This window comes from Nelusetta ayraudi, unplaced genomic scaffold (assembly GCF_046127955.1).
Source record: "Nelusetta ayraudi isolate G7.1 ecotype Tasmania unplaced genomic scaffold, CSIRO-AGI_Nayr_v1 ptg000135l, whole genome shotgun sequence".
Classification (NCBI taxonomy): domain Eukaryota; kingdom Metazoa; phylum Chordata; class Actinopteri; order Tetraodontiformes; family Monacanthidae; genus Nelusetta; species Nelusetta ayraudi.
The window spans coordinates 3662501-3675000 of record NW_027466185.1 but is presented as its reverse complement, the minus strand read 5'-3'; the positions used below and the strand labels follow the sequence as shown (position 1 = coordinate 3675000).

Here is a 12500-nt window from a genome sequence, read left to right as displayed (position 1 = left end):
ATCGGGCGTTCTCAGGGTGGTATGGCCGTAAGCGAGAGACGCTGTTGCAAACAGGCCTTATAAACCTGCAGCATGGAGGAAGTGCACCTTGCCTATGAAGCCGTGCATGTGGTGTTCATTTATTCATTCATTCATTTAGTTAGTTAGTTAGTTAGTTTGTGAGTTTGTTTAAATGAACCGGCAGCAAAAAACAGTTTGTCTTGTGATTTCCTCATAAAGTTGCACGTGGAAACAGCACCCCCTGCCGGGACAAAAAGCTTACGGCACCTGGTATTCCCAGGCGGTCTCCCATCCAAGTACTAACCAGGCCCGACCCTGCTTAGCTTCCGAGATCAGACGAGATCGGGCGTTCTCAGGGTGGTATGGCCGTAAGCGAGAGACGCTGTTGCAAACAGGCCTTATAAACCTGCAGCATGGAGGAAGTGCACCTTGCCTATGAAGCCGTGCATGTGGTGTTCATTTATTCATTCATTCATTTAGTTAGTTAGTTAGTTTGTGAGTTAGTTTGTGAGTTTGTTTAAATGAACCGGCAGCAAAAAACAGTTTGTCTTGTGATTTCCTCACAAAGTTGCACGTGGAAACAGCACCCCCTGCCGGGACAAAAAGCTTACGGCACCTGGTATTCCCAGGCGGTCTCCCATCCAAGTACTAACCAGGCCCGACCCTGCTTAGCTTCCGAGATCAGACGAGATCGGGCGTTCTCAGGGTGGTATGGCCGTAAGCGAGAGACGCTGTTGCAAACAGGCCTTATAAACCTGCAGCATGGAGGAAGTGCACCTTGCCTATGAAGCCGTGCATGTGGTGTTCATTTATTCATTCATTCATTCATTCATTTAGTTAGTTAGTTAGTTAGTTTGTGAGTTTGTTTAAATGAACCGGCAGCAAAAAACAGTTTGTCTTGTGATTTCCTCATAAAGTTGCACGTGGAAACAGCACCCCCTGCCGGGACAAAAAGCTTACGGCACCTGGTATTCCCAGGCGGTCTCCCATCCAAGTACTAACCAGGCCCGACCCTGCTTAGCTTCCGAGATCAGACGAGATCGGGCGTTCTCAGGGTGGTATGGCCGTAAGCGAGAGACGCTGTTGCAAACAGGCCTTATAAACCTGCAGCATGGAGGAAGTGCACCTTGCCTATGAAGCCGTGCATGTGGTGTTCATTTATTCATTCATTCATTTAGTTAGTTAGTTAGTTAGTTTGTGAGTTTGTTTAAATGAACCGGCAGCAAAAAACAGTTTGTCTTGTGATTTCCTCATAAAGTTGCACGTGGAAACAGCACCCCCTGCCGGGACAAAAAGCTTACGGCACCTGGTATTCCCAGGCGGTCTCCCATCCAAGTACTAACCAGGCCCGACCCTGCTTAGCTTCCGAGATCAGACGAGATCGGGCGTTCTCAGGGTGGTATGGCCGTAAGCGAGAGACGCTGTTGCAAACAGGCCTTATAAACCTGCAGCATGGAGGAAGTGCACCTTGCCTATGAAGCCGTGCATGTGGTGTTCATTTATTCATTCATTCATTTAGTTAGTTAGTTAGTTTGTGAGTTAGTTTGTGAGTTTGTTTAAATGAACCGGCAGCAAAAAACAGTTTGTCTTGTGATTTCCTCACAAAGTTGCACGTGGAAACAGCACCCCCTGCCGGGACAAAAAGCTTACGGCACCTGGTATTCCCAGGCGGTCTCCCATCCAAGTACTAACCAGGCCCGACCCTGCTTAGCTTCCGAGATCAGACGAGATCGGGCGTTCTCAGGGTGGTATGGCCGTAAGCGAGAGACGCTGTTGCAAACAGGCCTTATAAACCTGCAGCATGGAGGAAGTGCACCTTGCCTATGAAGCCGTGCATGTGGTGTTCATTTATTCATTCATTCATTTAGTTAGTTAGTTAGTTAGTTTGTGAGTTTGTTTAAATGAACCGGCAGCAAAAAACAGTTTGTCTTGTGATTTCCTCATAAAGTTGCACGTGGAAACAGCACCCCCTGCCGGGACAAAAAGCTTACGGCACCTGGTATTCCCAGGCGGTCTCCCATCCAAGTACTAACCAGGCCCGACCCTGCTTAGCTTCCGAGATCAGACGAGATCGGGCGTTCTCAGGGTGGTATGGCCGTAAGCGAGAGACGCTGTTGCAAACAGGCCTTATAAACCTGCAGCATGGAGGAAGTGCACCTTGCCTATGAAGCCGTGCATGTGGTGTTCATTTATTCATTCATTCATTTAGTTAGTTAGTTAGTTTGTGAGTTAGTTTGTGAGTTTGTTTAAATGAACCGGCAGCAAAAAACAGTTTGTCTTGTGATTTCCTCACAAAGTTGCACGTGGAAACAGCACCCCCTGCCGGGACAAAAAGCTTACGGCACCTGGTATTCCCAGGCGGTCTCCCATCCAAGTACTAACCAGGCCCGACCCTGCTTAGCTTCCGAGATCAGACGAGATCGGGCGTTCTCAGGGTGGTATGGCCGTAAGCGAGAGACGCTGTTGCAAACAGGCCTTATAAACCTGCAGCATGGAGGAAGTGCACCTTGCCTATGAAGCCGTGCATGTGGTGTTCATTTATTCATTCATTCATTTAGTTAGTTAGTTAGTTAGTTTGTGAGTTTGTTTAAATGAACCGGCAGCAAAAAACAGTTTGTCTTGTGATTTCCTCATAAAGTTGCACGTGGAAACAGCACCCCCTGCCGGGACAAAAAGCTTACGGCACCTGGTATTCCCAGGCGGTCTCCCATCCAAGTACTAACCAGGCCCGACCCTGCTTAGCTTCCGAGATCAGACGAGATCGGGCGTTCTCAGGGTGGTATGGCCGTAAGCGAGAGACGCTGTTGCAAACAGGCCTTATAAACCTGCAGCATGGAGGAAGTGCACCTTGCCTATGAAGCCGTGCATGTGGTGTTCATTTATTCATTCATTCATTTAGTTAGTTAGTTAGTTAGTTTGTGAGTTTGTTTAAATGAACCGGCAGCAAAAAACAGTTTGTCTTGTGATTTCCTCATAAAGTTGCACGTGGAAACAGCACCCCCTGCCGGGACAAAAAGCTTACGGCACCTGGTATTCCCAGGCGGTCTCCCATCCAAGTACTAACCAGGCCCGACCCTGCTTAGCTTCCGAGATCAGACGAGATCGGGCGTTCTCAGGGTGGTATGGCCGTAAGCGAGAGACGCTGTTGCAAACAGGCCTTATAAACCTGCAGCATGGAGGAAGTGCACCTTGCCTATGAAGCCGTGCATGTGGTGTTCATTTATTCATTCATTCATTTAGTTAGTTAGTTAGTTTGTGAGTTAGTTTGTGAGTTTGTTTAAATGAACCGGCAGCAAAAAACAGTTTGTCTTGTGATTTCCTCACAAAGTTGCACGTGGAAACAGCACCCCCTGCCGGGACAAAAAGCTTACGGCACCTGGTATTCCCAGGCGGTCTCCCATCCAAGTACTAACCAGGCCCGACCCTGCTTAGCTTCCGAGATCAGACGAGATCGGGCGTTCTCAGGGTGGTATGGCCGTAAGCGAGAGACGCTGTTGCAAACAGGCCTTATAAACCTGCAGCATGGAGGAAGTGCACCTTGCCTATGAAGCCGTGCATGTGGTGTTCATTTATTCATTCATTCATTTAGTTAGTTAGTTAGTTAGTTTGTGAGTTAGTTTGTGAGTTTGTTTAAATGAACCGGCAGCAAAAAACAGTTTGTCTTGTGATTTCCTCATAAAGTTGCACGTGGAAACAGCACCCCCTGCCGGGACAAAAAGCTTACGGCACCTGGTATTCCCAGGCGGTCTCCCATCCAAGTACTAACCAGGCCCGACCCTGCTTAGCTTCCGAGATCAGACGAGATCGGGCGTTCTCAGGGTGGTATGGCCGTAAGCGAGAGACGCTGTTGCAAACAGGCCTTATAAACCTGCAGCATGGAGGAAGTGCACCTTGCCTATGAAGCCGTGCATGTGGTGTTCATTTATTCATTCATTCATTCATTCATTTAGTTAGTTAGTTAGTTAGTTTGTGAGTTTGTTTAAATGAACCGGCAGCAAAAAACAGTTTGTCTTGTGATTTCCTCACAAAGTTGCACGTGGAAACAGCACCCCCTGCCGGGACAAAAAGCTTACGGCACCTGGTATTCCCAGGCGGTCTCCCATCCAAGTACTAACCAGGCCCGACCCTGCTTAGCTTCCGAGATCAGACGAGATCGGACTTTCTCAGGGTGGTATGGCCGTAAGCGAGAGACGCTGTTGCAAACAGGCCTTATAAACCTGCAGCATGGAGGAAGTGCACCTTGCCTATGAAGCCGTGCATGTGGTGTTCATTTATTCATTCATTCATTCATTTAGTTAGTTAGTTAGTTAGTTAGTTTGTGAGTTTGTTTAAATGAACCGCCAACAAAAAACAGTTTGTCTTGTGATTTCCTCACAAAGTTGCACGTGGAAACAGCACCCCCTGCCGGGACAAAAAGCTTACGGCACCTGGTATTCCCAGGCGGTCTCCCATCCAAGTACTAACCAGGCCCGACCCTGCTTAGCTTCCGAGATCAGACGAGATCGGGCGTTCTCAGGGTGGTATGGCCGTAAGCGAGAGACGCTGTTGCAAACAGGCCTTATAAACCTGCAGCATGGAGGAAGTGCACCTTGCCTATGAAGCCGTGCATGTGGTGTTCATTTATTCATTCATTCATTTAGTTAGTTAGTTAGTTAGTTTGTGAGTTAGTTTGTGAGTTTGTTTAAATGAACCGGCAGCAAAAAACAGTTTGTCTTGTGATTTCCTCATAAAGTTGCACGTGGAAACAGCACCCCCTGCCGGGACAAAAAGCTTACGGCACCTGGTATTCCCAGGCGGTCTCCCATCCAAGTACTAACCAGGCCCGACCCTGCTTAGCTTCCGAGATCAGACGAGATCGGGCGTTCTCAGGGTGGTATGGCCGTAAGCGAGAGACGCTGTTGCAAACAGGCCTTATAAACCTGCAGCATGGAGGAAGTGCACCTTGCCTATGAAGCCGTGCATGTGGTGTTCATTTATTCATTCATTCATTCATTCATTCATTTAGTTAGTTAGTTAGTTAGTTTGTGCGTTTGTTTAAATGAACCGCCAGCAAAAAACAGTTTGTCTTGTGATTTCCTCACAAAGTTGCACGTGGAAACAGCACCCCCTGCCGGGACAAAAAGCTTACGGCACCTGGTATTCCCAGGCGGTCTCCCATCCAAGTACTAACCAGGCCCGACCCTGCTTAGCTTCCAAGATCAGACGAGATCGGGCGTTCTCAGGGTGGTTTGGCCGTAAGCGAGAGACGCTGTTGCAAACAGGCCTTATAAACCTGCAGCATGGAGGAAGTGCACCTTGCCTATGAAGCCGTGCATGTGGTGTTCATTTATTCATTCATTCATTCATTCATTCATTTAGTTATTTAGTTAGTTATTTTGTGAGTTTGTTTAAATGAACCGGCAGCAAAAAACAGTTTGTCTTGTGATTTCCTCACAAAGTTGCACGTGGAAACAGCACCCCCTGCCGGGACAAAAAGCTTACGGCACCTGGTATTCCCAGGCGGTCTCCCATCCAAGTACTAACCAGGCCCGACCCTGCTTAGCTTCCGAGATCAGACGAGATCGGACTTTCTCAGGGTGGTATGGCCGTAAGCGAGAGACGCTGTTGCAAACAGGCCTTATAAACCTGCAGCATGGAGGAAGTGCACCTTGCCTATGAAGCCGTGCATGTGGTGTTCATTTATTCATTCATTCATTCATTTAGTTAGTTAGTTAGTTAGTTAGTTTGTGAGTTTGTTTAAATGAACCGCCAACAAAAAACAGTTTGTCTTGTGATTTCCTCACAAAGTTGCACGTGGAAACAGCACCCCCTGCCGGGACAAAAAGCTTACGGCACCTGGTATTCCCAGGCGGTCTCCCATCCAAGTACTAACCAGGCCCGACCCTGCTTAGCTTCCGAGATCAGACGAGATCGGGCGTTCTCAGGGTGGTATGGCCGTAAGCGAGAGACGCTGTTGCAAACAGGCCTTATAAACCTGCAGCATGGAGGAAGTGCACCTTGCCTATGAAGCCGTGCATGTGGTGTTCATTTATTCATTCATTCATTTAGTTAGTTAGTTAGTTTGTGAGTTAGTTTGTGAGTTTGTTTAAATGAACCGGCAGCAAAAAACAGTTTGTCTTGTGATTTCCTCATAAAGTTGCACGTGGAAACAGCACCCCCTGCCGGGACAAAAAGCTTACGGCACCTGGTATTCCCAGGCGGTCTCCCATCCAAGTACTAACCAGGCCCGACCCTGCTTAGCTTCCGAGATCAGACGAGATCGGGCGTTCTCAGGGTGGTATGGCCGTAAGCGAGAGACGCTGTTGCAAACAGGCCTTATAAACCTGCAGCATGGAGGAAGTGCACCTTGCCTATGAAGCCGTGCATGTGGTGTTCATTTATTCATTCATTCATTCATTCATTCATTTAGTTAGTTAGTTAGTTAGTTTGTGAGTTTGTTTAAATGAACCGGCAGCAAAAAACAGTTTGTCTTGTGATTTCCTCACAAAGTTGCACGTGGAAACAGCACCCCCTGCCGGGACAAAAAGCTTACGGCACCTGGTATTCCCAGGCGGTCTCCCATCCAAGTACTAACCAGGCCCGACCCTGCTTAGCTTCCGAGATCAGACGAGATCGGGCGTTCTCAGGGTGGTTTGGCCGTAAGCGAGAGACGCTGTTGCAAACAGGCCTTATAAACCTGCAGCATGGAGGAAGTGCACCTTGCCTATGAAGCCGTGCATGTGGTGTTCATTTATTCATTCATTCATTTAGTTAGTTAGTTAGTTTGTGAGTTAGTTTGTGAGTTTGTTTAAATGAACCGGCAGCAAAAAACAGTTTGTCTTGTGATTTCCTCATAAAGTTGCACGTGGAAACAGCACCCCCTGCCGGGACAAAAAGCTTACGGCACCTGGTATTCCCAGGCGGTCTCCCATCCAAGTACTAACCAGGCCCGACCCTGCTTAGCTTCCGAGATCAGACGAGATCGGGCGTTCTCAGGGTGGTATGGCCGTAAGCGAGAGACGCTGTTGCAAACAGGCCTTATAAACCTGCAGCATGGAGGAAGTGCACCTTGCCTATGAAGCCGTGCATGTGGTGTTCATTTATTCATTCATTCATTTAGTTAGTTAGTTAGTTTGTGAGTTAGTTTGTGAGTTTGTTTAAATGAACCGGCAGCAAAAAACAGTTTGTCTTGTGATTTCCTCATAAAGTTGCACGTGGAAACAGCACCCCGTGCCGGGACAAAAAGCTTACGGCACCTGGTATTCCCAGGCGGTCTCCCATCCAAGTACTAACCAGGCCCGACCCTGCTTAGCTTCCGAGATCAGACGAGATCGGGCGTTCTCAGGGTGGTATGGCCGTAAGCGAGAGACGCTGTTGCAAACAGGCCTTATAAACCTGCAGCATGGAGGAAGTGCACCTTGCCTATGAAGCCGTGCATGTGGTGTTCATTTATTCATTCATTCATTTAGTTAGTTAGTTAGTTAGTTTGTGAGTTAGTTTGTGAGTTTGTTTAAATGAACCGGCAGTAAAAAACAGTTTGTCTTGTGATTTCCTCATAAAGTTGCACGTGGAAACAGCACCCCCTGCCGGGACAAAAAGCTTACGGCACCTGGTATTCCCAGGCGGTCTCCCATCCAAGTACTAACCAGGCCCGACCCTGCTTAGCTTCCGAGATCAGACGAGATCGGGCGTTCTCAGGGTGGTATGGCCGTAAGCGAGAGACGCTGTTGCAAACAGGCCTTATAAACCTGCAGCATGGAGGAAGTGCACCTTGCCTATGAAGCCGTGCATGTGGTGTTCATTTATTCATTCATTCATTTAGTTAGTTAGTTAGTTAGTTTGTGAGTTTGTTTAAATGAACCGGCAGCAAAAAACAGTTTGTCTTGTGATTTCCTCATAAAGTTGCACGTGGAAACAGCACCCCCTGCCGGGACAAAAAGCTTACGGCACCTGGTATTCCCAGGCTGTCTCCCATCCAAGTACTAACCAGGCCCGACCCTGCTTAGCTTCCGAGATCAGACGAGATCGGGCGTTCTCAGGGTGGTATGGCCGTAAGCGAGAGACGCTGTTGCAAACAGGCCTTATAAACCTGCAGCATGGAGGAAGTGCACCTTGCCTATGAAGCCGTGCATGTGGTGTTCATTTATTCATTCATTCATTTAGTTAGTTAGTTAGTTTGTGAGTTAGTTTGTGAGTTTGTTTAAATGAACCGGCAGCAAAAAACAATTTGTCTTGTGATTTCCTCACAAAGTTGCACGTGGAAACAGCACCCCCTGCCGGGACAAAAAGCTTACGGCACCTGGTATTCCCAGGCGGTCTCCCATCCAAGTACTAACCAGGCCCGACCCTGCTTAGCTTCCGAGATCAGACGAGATCGGGCGTTCTCAGGGTGGTATGGCCGTAAGCGAGAGACGCTGTTGCAAACAGGCCTTATAAACCTGCAGCATGGAGGAAGTGCACCTTGCCTATGAAGCCGTGCATGTGGTGTTCATTTATTCATTCATTCATTTAGTTAGTTAGTTAGTTTGTGAGTTAGTTTGTGAGTTTGTTTAAATGAACCGGCAGCAAAAAACAGTTTGTCTTGTGATTTCCTCACAAAGTTGCACGTGGAAACAGCACCCCCTGCCGGGACAAAAAGCTTACGGCACCTGGTATTCCCAGGCGGTCTCCCATCCAAGTACTAACCAGGCCCGACCCTGCTTAGCTTCCGAGATCAGACGAGATCGGGCGTTCTCAGGGTGGTATGGCCGTAAGCGAGAGACGCTGTTGCAAACAGGCCTTATAAACCTGCAGCATGGAGGAAGTGCACCTTGCCTATGAAGCCGTGCATGTGGTGTTCATTTATTCATTCATTCATTTAGTTAGTTAGTTAGTTTGTGAGTTAGTTTGTGAGTTTGTTTAAATGAACCGCCAGCAAAAAACAGTTTGTCTTGTGATTTCCTCACAAAGTTGCACGTGGAAACAGCACCCCCTGCCGGGACAAAAAGCTTACGGCACCTGGTATTCCCAGGCGGTCTCCCATCCAAGTACTAACCAGGCCCAACCCTGCTTAGCTTCCGAGATCAGACGAGATCGGGCGTTCTCAGGGTGGTATGGCCGTAAGCGAGAGACGCTGTTGCAAACAGGCCTTATAAACCTGCAGCATGGAGGAAGTGCACCTTGCCTATGAAGCCGTGCATGTGGTGTTCATTTATTCATTCATTCATTTAGTTAGTTAGTTAGTTAGTTTGTGAGTTTGTTTAAATGAACCGGCAGCAAAAAACAGTTTGTCTTGTGATTTCCTCATAAAGTTGCACGTGGAAACAGCACCCCCTGCCGGGACAAAAAGCTTACGGCACCTGGTATTCCCAGGCGGTCTCCCATCCAAGTACTAACCAGGCCCGACCCTGCTTAGCTTCCGAGATCAGACGAGATCGGGCGTTCTCAGGGTGGTATGGCCGTAAGCGAGAGACGCTGTTGCAAACAGGCCTTATAAACCTGCAGCATGGAGGAAGTGCACCTTGCCTATGAAGCCGTGCATGTGGTGTTCATTTATTCATTCATTCATTCATTCATTCATTTAGTTAGTTAGTTAGTTAGTTTGTGAGTTTGTTTAAATGAACCGCCAGCAAAAAACAGTTTGTCTTGTGATTTCCTCACAAAGTTGCACGTGGAAACAGCACCCCCTGCCGGGACAAAAAGCTTACGGCACCTGGTATTCCCAGGCGGTCTCCCATCCAAGTACTAACCAGGCCCGACCCTGCTTAGCTTCCGAGATCAGACGAGATCGGGCGTTCTCAGGGTGGTATGGCCGTAAGCGAGAGACGCTGTTGCAAACAGGCCTTATAAACCTGCAGCATGGAGGAAGTGCCCCTTGCCTATGAAGCCGTGCATGTGGTGTTCATTTATTCATTCATTCATTCATTCATTCATTTAGTTAGTTAGTTAGTTAGTTTGTGAGTTTGTTTAAATGAACCGCCAGCAAAAAACAGTTTGTCTTGTGATTTCCTCACAAAGTTGCACGTGGAAACAGCACCCCCTGCCGGGACAAAAAGCTTACGGCACCTGGTATTCCCAGGCGGTCTCCCATCCAAGTACTAACCAGGCCCGACCCTGCTTAGCTTCCGAGATCAGACGAGATCGGGCGTTCTCAGGGTGGTATGGCCGTAAGCGAGAGACGCTGTTGCAAACAGGCCTTATAAACCTGCAGCATGGAGGAAGTGCACCTTGCCTATGAAGCCGTGCATGTGGTGTTCATTTATTCATTCATTCATTCATTCATTCATTTAGTTAGTTAGTTAGTTAGTTTGTGAGTTTGTTTAAATGAACCGCCAGCAAAAAACAGTTTGTCTTGTGATTTCCTCACAAAGTTGCACGTGGAAACAGCACCCCCTGCCGGGACAAAAAGCTTACGGCACCTGGTATTCCCAGGCGGTCTCCCATCCAAGTACTAACCAGGCCCGACCCTGCTTAGCTTCCGAGATCAGACGAGATCGGGCGTTCTCAGGGTGGTATGGCCGTAAGCGAGAGACGCTGTTGCAAACAGGCCTTATAAACCTGCAGCATGGAGGAAGTGCACCTTGCCTATGAAGCCGTGCATGTGGTGTTCATTTATTCATTCATTCATTTAGTTAGTTAGTTAGTTAGTTTGTGAGTTAGTTTGTGAGTTTGTTTAAATGAACCGGCAGCAAAAAACAGTTTGTCTTGTGATTTCCTCACAAAGTTGCACGTGGAAACAGCACCCCCTGCCGGGACAAAAAGCTTACGGCACCTGGTATTCCCAGGCGGTCTCCCATCCAAGTACTAACCAGGCCCGACCCTGCTTAGCTTCCGAGATCAGACGAGATCGGGCGTTCTCAGGGTGGTATGGCCGTAAGCGAGAGACGCTGTTGCAAACAGGCCTTATAAACCTGCAGCATGGAGGAAGTGCACCTTGCCTATGAAGCCGTGCATGTGGTGTTCATTTATTCATTCATTCATTTAGTTAGTTAGTTAGTTTGTGAGTTAGTTTGTGAGTTTGTTTAAATGAACCGGCAGCAAAAAACAGTTTGTCTTGTGATTTCCTCATAAAGTTGCACGTGGAAACAGCACCCCTTGCCGGGACAAAAAGCTTACGGCACCTGGTATTCCCAGGCGGTCTCCCATCCAAGTACTAACCAGGCCCGACCCTGCTTAGCTTCCGAGATCAGACGAGATCGGGCGTTCTCAGGGTGGTATGGCCGTAAGCGAGAGACGCTGTTGCAAACAGGCCTTATAAACCTGCAGCATGGAGGAAGTGCACCTTGCCTATGAAGCCGTGCATGTGGTGTTCATTTATTCATTCATTCATTTAGTTAGTTAGTTAGTTTGTGAGTTAGTTTGTGAGTTTGTTTAAATGAACCGGCAGCAAAAAACAGTTTGTCTTGTGATTTCCTCATAAAGTTGCACGTGGAAACAGCACCCCGTGCCGGGACAAAAAGCTTACGGCACCTGGTATTCCCAGGCGGTCTCCCATCCAAGTACTAACCAGGCCCGACCCTGCTTAGCTTCCGAGATCAGACGAGATCGGGCGTTCTCAGGGTGGTATGGCCGTAAGCGAGAGACGCTGTTGCAAACAGGCCTTATAAACCTGCAGCATGGAGGAAGTGCACCTTGCCTATGAAGCCGTGCATGTGGTGTTCATTTATTCATTCATTCATTTAGTTAGTTAGTTAGTTTGTGAGTTAGTTTGTGAGTTTGTTTAAATGAACCGGCAGCAAAAAACAGTTTGTCTTGTGATTTCCTCATAAAGTTGCACGTGGAAACAGCACCCCGTGCCGGGACAAAAAGCTTACGGCACCTGGTATTCCCAGGCGGTCTCCCATCCAAGTACTAACCAGGCCCGACCCTGCTTAGCTTCCGAGATCAGACGAGATCGGGCGTTCTCAGGGTGGTATGGCCGTAAGCGAGAGACGCTGTTGCAAACAGGCCTTATAAACCTGCAGCATGGAGGAAGTGCACCTTGCCTATGAAGCCGTGCATGTGGTGTTCATTTATTCATTCATTCATTTAGTTAGTTAGTTAGTTTGTGAGTTAGTTTGTGAGTTTGTTTAAATGAACCGGCAGCAAAAAACAGTTTGTCTTGTGATTTCCTCACAAAGTTGCACGTGGAAACAGCACCCCCTGCCGGGACAAAAAGCTTACGGCACCTGGTATTCCCAGGCGGTCTCCCATCCAAGTACTAACCAGGCCCGACCCTGCTTAGCTTCCGAGATCAGACGAGATCGGGCGTTCTCAGGGTGGTATGGCCGTAAGCGAGAGACGCTGTTGCAAACAGGCCTTATAAACCTGCAGCATGGAGGAAGTGCACCTTGCCTATGAAGCCGTGCATGTGGTGTTCATTTATTCATTCATTCATTCATTCATTTACTTAGTTAGTTAGTTAGTTAGTTTGTGAGTTTGTTTAAATGAACCGGCAGCAAAAAACAGTTTGTCTTGTGATTTCCTCACAAAGTTGCACGTGGAAACAGCACCCCTGCCGGGACAAAAAGCTTACGGCACCTGGTATTCCCAGGCGGTCTCCC

General features: G+C 48.0%; 37 non-coding genes across 37 annotated transcripts in view; all 37 read right to left on the bottom strand.

Moving 5' to 3' along the window:
- The window catches only part of LOC142878763 (5S ribosomal RNA), a 119-nt gene extending 86 nt beyond the window's left edge, over positions 1-33 (bottom strand). The window contains exon 1 of the ribosomal RNA XR_012925009.1: positions 1-33. This exon is cut by the window's left edge and continues 86 nt beyond it. This is a non-coding gene — a ribosomal RNA (5S ribosomal RNA).
- A 222-nt stretch (positions 34-255) lies between these two features.
- Positions 256-374, bottom strand: LOC142878761 (5S ribosomal RNA). The gene has a single exon (XR_012925008.1). It is a non-coding gene; the product is annotated as a 5S ribosomal RNA (ribosomal RNA).
- A 230-nt stretch (positions 375-604) lies between these two features.
- Positions 605-723, bottom strand: LOC142878760 (5S ribosomal RNA). The gene has a single exon (XR_012925007.1). It is a non-coding gene; the product is annotated as a 5S ribosomal RNA (ribosomal RNA).
- Positions 724-953: 230 nt separating this feature from the next.
- On the bottom strand, positions 954-1072 carry LOC142878759 (5S ribosomal RNA). Its single transcript, XR_012925006.1, has one exon. It is a non-coding gene; the product is annotated as a 5S ribosomal RNA (ribosomal RNA).
- Positions 1073-1294: 222 nt separating this feature from the next.
- Positions 1295-1413, bottom strand: LOC142878758 (5S ribosomal RNA). The gene has a single exon (XR_012925005.1). It is a non-coding gene; the product is annotated as a 5S ribosomal RNA (ribosomal RNA).
- A 230-nt stretch (positions 1414-1643) lies between these two features.
- Positions 1644-1762, bottom strand: LOC142878756 (5S ribosomal RNA). The gene has a single exon (XR_012925003.1). It is a non-coding gene; the product is annotated as a 5S ribosomal RNA (ribosomal RNA).
- A 222-nt stretch (positions 1763-1984) lies between these two features.
- Positions 1985-2103, bottom strand: LOC142878755 (5S ribosomal RNA). The gene has a single exon (XR_012925002.1). It is a non-coding gene; the product is annotated as a 5S ribosomal RNA (ribosomal RNA).
- A 230-nt stretch (positions 2104-2333) lies between these two features.
- On the bottom strand, positions 2334-2452 carry LOC142878754 (5S ribosomal RNA). Its single transcript, XR_012925001.1, has one exon. It is a non-coding gene; the product is annotated as a 5S ribosomal RNA (ribosomal RNA).
- Positions 2453-2674: 222 nt separating this feature from the next.
- Positions 2675-2793, bottom strand: LOC142878753 (5S ribosomal RNA). Its single transcript, XR_012925000.1, has one exon. It is a non-coding gene; the product is annotated as a 5S ribosomal RNA (ribosomal RNA).
- Positions 2794-3015: 222 nt separating this feature from the next.
- On the bottom strand, positions 3016-3134 carry LOC142878752 (5S ribosomal RNA). Its single transcript, XR_012924999.1, has one exon. It is a non-coding gene; the product is annotated as a 5S ribosomal RNA (ribosomal RNA).
- Positions 3135-3364: 230 nt separating this feature from the next.
- On the bottom strand, positions 3365-3483 carry LOC142878750 (5S ribosomal RNA). The gene has a single exon (XR_012924997.1). It is a non-coding gene; the product is annotated as a 5S ribosomal RNA (ribosomal RNA).
- A 234-nt stretch (positions 3484-3717) lies between these two features.
- On the bottom strand, positions 3718-3836 carry LOC142878749 (5S ribosomal RNA). The gene has a single exon (XR_012924996.1). It is a non-coding gene; the product is annotated as a 5S ribosomal RNA (ribosomal RNA).
- Positions 3837-4066: 230 nt separating this feature from the next.
- LOC142878537 (5S ribosomal RNA) lies at positions 4067-4185 on the bottom strand. Its single transcript, XR_012924801.1, has one exon. It is a non-coding gene; the product is annotated as a 5S ribosomal RNA (ribosomal RNA).
- Positions 4186-4415: 230 nt separating this feature from the next.
- Positions 4416-4534, bottom strand: LOC142878748 (5S ribosomal RNA). The gene has a single exon (XR_012924995.1). It is a non-coding gene; the product is annotated as a 5S ribosomal RNA (ribosomal RNA).
- Positions 4535-4768: 234 nt separating this feature from the next.
- LOC142878747 (5S ribosomal RNA) lies at positions 4769-4887 on the bottom strand. Its single transcript, XR_012924994.1, has one exon. It is a non-coding gene; the product is annotated as a 5S ribosomal RNA (ribosomal RNA).
- Positions 4888-5121: 234 nt separating this feature from the next.
- LOC142878485 (5S ribosomal RNA) lies at positions 5122-5240 on the bottom strand. Its single transcript, XR_012924751.1, has one exon. It is a non-coding gene; the product is annotated as a 5S ribosomal RNA (ribosomal RNA).
- Positions 5241-5474: 234 nt separating this feature from the next.
- On the bottom strand, positions 5475-5593 carry LOC142878536 (5S ribosomal RNA). Its single transcript, XR_012924800.1, has one exon. It is a non-coding gene; the product is annotated as a 5S ribosomal RNA (ribosomal RNA).
- Positions 5594-5823: 230 nt separating this feature from the next.
- Positions 5824-5942, bottom strand: LOC142878745 (5S ribosomal RNA). The gene has a single exon (XR_012924993.1). It is a non-coding gene; the product is annotated as a 5S ribosomal RNA (ribosomal RNA).
- A 230-nt stretch (positions 5943-6172) lies between these two features.
- Positions 6173-6291, bottom strand: LOC142878744 (5S ribosomal RNA). Its single transcript, XR_012924992.1, has one exon. It is a non-coding gene; the product is annotated as a 5S ribosomal RNA (ribosomal RNA).
- Positions 6292-6525: 234 nt separating this feature from the next.
- LOC142878282 (5S ribosomal RNA) lies at positions 6526-6644 on the bottom strand. Its single transcript, XR_012924556.1, has one exon. It is a non-coding gene; the product is annotated as a 5S ribosomal RNA (ribosomal RNA).
- A 230-nt stretch (positions 6645-6874) lies between these two features.
- On the bottom strand, positions 6875-6993 carry LOC142878743 (5S ribosomal RNA). The gene has a single exon (XR_012924991.1). It is a non-coding gene; the product is annotated as a 5S ribosomal RNA (ribosomal RNA).
- Positions 6994-7223: 230 nt separating this feature from the next.
- LOC142878742 (5S ribosomal RNA) lies at positions 7224-7342 on the bottom strand. The gene has a single exon (XR_012924990.1). It is a non-coding gene; the product is annotated as a 5S ribosomal RNA (ribosomal RNA).
- A 234-nt stretch (positions 7343-7576) lies between these two features.
- LOC142878741 (5S ribosomal RNA) lies at positions 7577-7695 on the bottom strand. Its single transcript, XR_012924989.1, has one exon. It is a non-coding gene; the product is annotated as a 5S ribosomal RNA (ribosomal RNA).
- Positions 7696-7917: 222 nt separating this feature from the next.
- Positions 7918-8036, bottom strand: LOC142878493 (5S ribosomal RNA). Its single transcript, XR_012924759.1, has one exon. It is a non-coding gene; the product is annotated as a 5S ribosomal RNA (ribosomal RNA).
- A 230-nt stretch (positions 8037-8266) lies between these two features.
- On the bottom strand, positions 8267-8385 carry LOC142878740 (5S ribosomal RNA). The gene has a single exon (XR_012924988.1). It is a non-coding gene; the product is annotated as a 5S ribosomal RNA (ribosomal RNA).
- Positions 8386-8615: 230 nt separating this feature from the next.
- On the bottom strand, positions 8616-8734 carry LOC142878738 (5S ribosomal RNA). Its single transcript, XR_012924986.1, has one exon. It is a non-coding gene; the product is annotated as a 5S ribosomal RNA (ribosomal RNA).
- A 230-nt stretch (positions 8735-8964) lies between these two features.
- On the bottom strand, positions 8965-9083 carry LOC142878203 (5S ribosomal RNA). The gene has a single exon (XR_012924481.1). It is a non-coding gene; the product is annotated as a 5S ribosomal RNA (ribosomal RNA).
- A 222-nt stretch (positions 9084-9305) lies between these two features.
- On the bottom strand, positions 9306-9424 carry LOC142878737 (5S ribosomal RNA). The gene has a single exon (XR_012924985.1). It is a non-coding gene; the product is annotated as a 5S ribosomal RNA (ribosomal RNA).
- Positions 9425-9658: 234 nt separating this feature from the next.
- Positions 9659-9777, bottom strand: LOC142878736 (5S ribosomal RNA). The gene has a single exon (XR_012924984.1). It is a non-coding gene; the product is annotated as a 5S ribosomal RNA (ribosomal RNA).
- A 234-nt stretch (positions 9778-10011) lies between these two features.
- Positions 10012-10130, bottom strand: LOC142878735 (5S ribosomal RNA). Its single transcript, XR_012924983.1, has one exon. It is a non-coding gene; the product is annotated as a 5S ribosomal RNA (ribosomal RNA).
- A 234-nt stretch (positions 10131-10364) lies between these two features.
- LOC142878734 (5S ribosomal RNA) lies at positions 10365-10483 on the bottom strand. The gene has a single exon (XR_012924982.1). It is a non-coding gene; the product is annotated as a 5S ribosomal RNA (ribosomal RNA).
- Positions 10484-10717: 234 nt separating this feature from the next.
- On the bottom strand, positions 10718-10836 carry LOC142878733 (5S ribosomal RNA). Its single transcript, XR_012924981.1, has one exon. It is a non-coding gene; the product is annotated as a 5S ribosomal RNA (ribosomal RNA).
- A 230-nt stretch (positions 10837-11066) lies between these two features.
- On the bottom strand, positions 11067-11185 carry LOC142878732 (5S ribosomal RNA). Its single transcript, XR_012924980.1, has one exon. It is a non-coding gene; the product is annotated as a 5S ribosomal RNA (ribosomal RNA).
- A 230-nt stretch (positions 11186-11415) lies between these two features.
- LOC142878731 (5S ribosomal RNA) lies at positions 11416-11534 on the bottom strand. Its single transcript, XR_012924979.1, has one exon. It is a non-coding gene; the product is annotated as a 5S ribosomal RNA (ribosomal RNA).
- Positions 11535-11764: 230 nt separating this feature from the next.
- Positions 11765-11883, bottom strand: LOC142878729 (5S ribosomal RNA). The gene has a single exon (XR_012924978.1). It is a non-coding gene; the product is annotated as a 5S ribosomal RNA (ribosomal RNA).
- A 230-nt stretch (positions 11884-12113) lies between these two features.
- On the bottom strand, positions 12114-12232 carry LOC142878728 (5S ribosomal RNA). The gene has a single exon (XR_012924977.1). It is a non-coding gene; the product is annotated as a 5S ribosomal RNA (ribosomal RNA).
- Positions 12233-12465: 233 nt separating this feature from the next.
- Positions 12466-12500, bottom strand: part of LOC142878726 (5S ribosomal RNA) — a 119-nt gene continuing 84 nt past the window's right edge. The window contains exon 1 of the ribosomal RNA XR_012924975.1: positions 12466-12500. This exon is cut by the window's right edge and continues 84 nt beyond it. This is a non-coding gene — a ribosomal RNA (5S ribosomal RNA).